Source organism: Cyprinus carpio, chromosome A20 (genome assembly GCF_018340385.1).
Source record: "Cyprinus carpio isolate SPL01 chromosome A20, ASM1834038v1, whole genome shotgun sequence".
Classification (NCBI taxonomy): Eukaryota; Metazoa; Chordata; class Actinopteri; order Cypriniformes; family Cyprinidae; genus Cyprinus; species Cyprinus carpio.
The window spans coordinates 27,552,142-27,558,141 of NC_056591.1; positions in this window are offsets into that span (position 1 = coordinate 27,552,142).

Genomic DNA, 6,000 nt, shown 5'->3' on the forward strand with positions numbered 1-6,000 from the left:
GCATACTGAGCTTGAGTGCCCGTAGTGGTCGATAAACTGAAACTGGACCCTTCACGGTACCAGATATGGCAAAAAAATAAAACAGAACTTTGTTTAGAGTGTACCTCGCAATCTGGTTTGCGAGTGTGCGTTGAAACACGTTCTGGCTTTTCATCACATTGAGAATTTTCATGAGTACCGGTGTCGAAATGGTCTCCATGACAACGTTTAAACAGGTGTCGGTGGAGGTGTTCCGCAAATCGAAGGTTAGTATCATGAAGTTACGGGCCGAATGATCCACACAACATTTTCCTCCGCGGAACCAAAAAGTCTGCGATTTATTTCTGAAGAAACTGCCGCTCAGATTTTAAGGGCAGTGGACAACGAACAGTTTCACGTCTAGAAATAGTCATGCCCAACATGCACAGCATGCGTTCCACCTGGCCGAGCCAAACATGCAACTAGCAAAACTTACATGAAACAGGTCGCACAGGTCAGAACGAAAGCCGCACTCCTTAGGTGAAGAAAGAATCAGAGCAGTACTCTTCTGATTACAGGACCGCTTTCTCGTTTTAAACAATCAAAGATATCCATTAAACTCGCGTCTTTCTCCCTCTCCTTTCCTCCTCTCGTCTTTGCGCAGTGTCATTTTCGACACCAATTGTTCCTTCCGTTCTCCTTTCTTCTCGGAACAAAATAGGATTTCGCGCTCAGCGAAAGCTTGGGGGTCAGTTCTCCTTAATCTGTCCCGGATGTTACCTCACCCCACTTAACCAACCCCCCCAACGGGTGGTTGGTTTGCTAGCACGTTTTTTCCCCGCATGTACTACTCTCCGCTCCACCAAAGCGCTTAATAAGGAAAAGTAACCAATACATATTAAACAAACATATTTCAAAATGAAAACTAAAATTAAATAGAAACATTATTTCATAAAATTTGCAGCTCTCGAGTAAATACAGACAATGAAAAATAACCATCAGGGTTACACTCGCCGTCGCCCTTCAGATGGTCTTCATGCCGCCATAAGGGACCAGTCTTAAAACGTAATGATCATTTATATCAGAGAGGGGGCAGGTACCCATTGACAACGCTTGTGTCAAATGATAAATTAACATCATCTGAGTTTCGTAAATTATATACGAATTGACAAGCCGCCAGACGATGTACTAATGATGAATAGGCCGGGGTTTGTACAGGTACTTCCACTGACGTCAGCAAATTACATAGCACTGAGCCGAAGGACACGGGGTATTTCCAGCCCCTGCGTCTGAGTCTCTATTATGTAGGCCTATTTCTTCTTCAGCTTAACCAGAGTTAATATGAAACACGGAGCGTCTCCCGCTCCCTTCAGACTCTGACTCCACTGGCTTCACTACGCCAGATGCCAGACCTATCTCCGCATCGGGTTTACCCTTCACATTTCATTCAGGTATTACACACAAGGTGGTTATTCTACATACACTCATCGGTCTCACTGACACGACAAATAGGTCATCCGCCAACCTAAACCTAGGGCTTGTCTATCACGCATGTTCACAGAATAACGTGTCACACCCAAGCATACACCAGTAAGAGCTCTTTTCTGAAGGAATCCGTATCCCTTGGCAACATTTCTGAACTCACCATACTACATTTCATCCTACAAGGACTAGATATAGCTGCGTGGACAAAATCCATACAGATACGTGAGGGGGGTAAACTAGCCCCTCTGTCTATGATGGGTCTTTTGTTGGATTGGGCTCTCGCTTGCCTCAGTTCCACACCCTTTGTCACCGAGTTTTATGAGAAGACTTCTCTCTTTCTGCAATGAAAGTTACCAAAACCGAACAAACTCTCCGATTGGGAGAAAATGAGCTATGTGCAACGTTCTCATCGACGCCCAAAAACCATTTTCGGGTTTCACCACGATATACGGCAAATTAGGCAAATTGTTCACCCCACAATGTGCGGTACTGAACACCACTTTATCCTGGAAGTTGGTCGGTTTCCATTGGAGTCCCAAGTTTCTAAACAACACTCTTTCCCCTTTAACTAAAACCTGGTGAACGGGACTCCTACGATCATAGTAAAAGTTTTGTTTTTTTTCTGACGGGTTTCTCAATGACTTGCAGCGGGAGAAGGCAAGTTTCGTAGGCCGTCCTGCAGGATCAGCCTTCAACTTTTGAACATACGTGTGTGTGGCGTAGATGTATTTTCATTCCCCTAGGGGAAAACAGTCCAAAAAACAAAACCTCAATGGGCAATCTAGCCTCTCGCCCAAACAACACAAAAAAATTAGGGAGCGAGAACCCGTTGCCTCATTGAATAAGTGCAATTTTTAGCTCGTTGTACCAGTGAGCTAACATATTTGGACTCCACCTTTTGTCACTCTTTGCTTGACTCCAGAGTTCACCGCATGGACAAACAGGCGTCCCTGTTAAAAGCTTTCCGGCTGTGGGGTCACCCTGAGATGGATAGGGCGTGGTCTGGCTTTTCGGCATGGCCTATTATTCGGAGCAGAAACTCTTGGATCAGTCGGCACTGCGAAAATCTCGCCCCTGGTCGAGTGTACTGTGCAGGGTAGACCAGAGGTGGACGAAAAATTTCCTCAAGAACAGGACCTTTGCCACCGTTGTCCGCTTTTTGGATCCTCAATGGGGATACGCCTGAGCGTAACGGGTAGAATGATCGGTTTAAAAAAACAAAAAATTTTACCAACACATGTGCACATCCCTTGCTGTAAGCTTCTAGGGACAAAAAGTCTATACATACTAAAATCTCAAAGGGGGCTTCCTAACTGGTTAGTCTGATTCAACGGGGCAGCCTTCTGTGGGATAGTCTTACGAGCAATGCAATCTACCACAGTTTTTCACATAGGAGCTCGATGTCACTATCCATGTTTTGGCCCAGTAAAAAACATGTCCTTAATCAATATTCCTTGGTTCTTGTCAATACCGTAAATGGCAGGAGCTCCTCATTAAGAGACCTTAGAACTTTCAGGAAGAGGCGACTACACTTCAGAGGAAAGACTAACTGTCTACGTGTCCTCAAACATTTAGCTTGTCCTGCGTTACGCGCTACAAAAATTCATCCAAAAGGCGTAATTTTTTGTCCTCTGTCGCTGCAAGTATGATAACAAGGTGGGGTTGATTCTCCTTTCCCAGATAGGTAGACATTTACCTGTACCGGTGTCGAGTTGCCACTATTCCCAACCCCAATTACAGAGTCGGTTTGGAGTGGGGGTACCCTTGAGCCCTTCCCCCTTTAAGTCATCTGAGGATAAGAGTTCCAAGGGACTCCCCACCTAAATGTACAGGACAAATGAATGGGCAAAGTGATATCATCCAGGATGAATTCCCTAAATGATCGACAAAACCTGCGAGAAGTACTGGAAGGGACATATTTAAGCTTGAGCGAGTTTGCATACAGCTTTGACTCCAGAATGGCGAGATCTCAGCCCCGTAAGGGGAGCTGTGTCATCGTAGCGGATTTGCGGGACAATAAATCAGCATCAGTATTATGGCGACCTGTGGGCTTTTATACTGAATGGTAAACTCATAGTTGGCAATAGCGGCCAACCATCGGTGATCTCGGTGGCGTTCATTTCCGCACTGCTTCAGTACGTAAGTGCGAGAAGTGTTGTCGGTTAACGGACAAGTAAACTTGCCCCATACAAAATATTCAAAAAAAATTGAAAACGTATCAGACCACCGCCCATTTAAGGGCAAGGAATTCAAGCTGATGGATGGTTGTAGCGCTGTTTTTCTGTTTCACTCAACTTACGATCTGGCCGTACGCGACCTGGGCGCAAACCAGTCCGGGGGTTTCTTGATTAAGAAACCGCCCCAAGGCACAGTAATACACTCGCATCTACAGGCAAGATTATTGACCTGGACGGGATCCGCAAAGGCCAAAAACTGGGGCATGCGGTCAATCTGCAAATAATTTTCCCTAAACGCACTCCGTACATTCGGGGAGTCCATTGGCGACTCTTCCAAAGGGTTCTGAACTCTTTGACTCAAGTTCGCCGCGCCTGAGCACCACTTCCGTCTTAGGCTTTCGTATCGCGTTCTTTCCTCCCCCTACCGGCAGGTTGCAAACCTTTCGTCAAAGTCAGTGAGCGGTCGTACTATGGAGGAGTAACCCTTTATGAACCGGCGGTAATAACCGCAAAAAAGCCCAAAAAAGGACCGCAGTCGATTTCAGGTCCATATGGCTGCCTTCCATTTTGCTACTGCCCTCGATTTTTGCAGGGTCGGCCGCATACCCTCTGCGCGACACCCTATGACCAACATATTTAACCTCAGGCTGGCAAAATTGACATTTGTCATAGAGACTTTTAAACCGCAATCTTCCAACCGATCAAGAACTTTGAGGAGACGCTCCTTCATGTTGCTCTACAAGTTCGTCCAAAGACGATGAGATCATCAAAGATAAGACGATGGCTTCGAGGAGGTGCAAATGTCCCCCAACGGCCCTCTCCATCAGCCGTTGGAATGTGGCGTGGGGCTCCAGTTATCCTTGGGCTAATGCGTTCAAATTGGAAAAAAAACCCCAAAGGGCAGATGAATGCTGGTTTCTCTTTATCCTCCTCGGCCATCTCTATCTGATAAAAAAAAAAAAAAAAAAAAAAAATTAGCCGCTCCGCCGAGGTCAGGACAGAAAACCATTGGCTACCAGCTAGGGCATTCCAACGCGTCATCTATCTGGGGGTGGTATACTGGTCGGGTATGGTGCGACTATTTAAAGTGAGGTAGGTCCCACACATTCTCACATCGCCATTCTTCTTCCGAGCGAATGAACGATGGGGGATGCATAATGGGCTCCGCGACTCTTTAATAATTCACGGCGGTCCATCAAATGTTTTAAGTGCCGACGAACGTCTTTCAACATCCCGCAGGGGCGATACGCCGGGACCGCTCACGGAAAGGGGTGTCCATCCCTCAGACCGAATATGGTGTTTTAACTCCTTGGCGCTAACCCCACATCAATATCATCGATAGGGACAACCCATTCACTCTTTTCTGAATAAGTTTCTGTTTGAGTCGATCTTTCCATGTCTGAGGCACAGGTGAGTCACCAAAATCAAAACAATTCTGGATCAAAGTATTGTGATGGTTTCTATGATACCTCCCGTGCGTCTCTCACAGTGTCTGTACATAAACTCTGGCTAACAACCGTCCCGTTTGGTTAAAACATTTTCCTTAAAAGTGTCAATTGCGTACCAAGACTCTGAGTGTGGTTTGCCTCCATGGCTGAAAGGGAACCACCACCGGAGGAACTAACACTCCAGCAGGAAGAACATTCATCTTCAGGACCCTCTACAAGGTAAATATCTTTTTCTCCAGAGGAGACTGACAGCACATGTGACCCACCACACATGTCTCAGTCTGAGGAGGGAGTGTAAGAGGACTATCACCTGCCCACTTCACCTCACCCACGTCACAGGCTTCTCTTCAGGAGTAGCAATTTTACTGGAAGGGACCAACCCATCTGTTTTCCACTGAGACTGTATCCTCATAACATTAGATGGCTTGGGCCTAAAGAGTCCCAGTACCAATGTCAACTAACTTTGGAAAAAAACGGGCAATGGTCCACAATCACTGCACTGGCGTTTGTTCAGGACCAAAATGGATCCGGACACAGACCAATGCAGTACTTGAAATTAATCTCAGATTGAAACCCATCAGAGCCTGTGGGAATTCACCATGTCTACCACAATATAACCCTCGGTAATGATATCGCTAGAGGAACTCAAACCCCAGATAGCTAACCCATCAAGTGATAATTAAGGTACTTGGGGTAGAATGACGTAAATACCCACTTCTCAAAGAACAATGGTCACCTTGACCCACTGTCTAACAAAGCTAAACAGGCTGACCATTAAACCTTGACCTCGACGGTGGATGATGTCCCTACTAGAACCAGCCGGTACAACTATGCTCCAGGACCCCTCAATAGGCTTTTCTTGGAGAAACAATCACTCCTCCCTACATCTGTATCTCTTTGTCCTGAAGCGGGTTTTTTCTCTTTAGATTTGC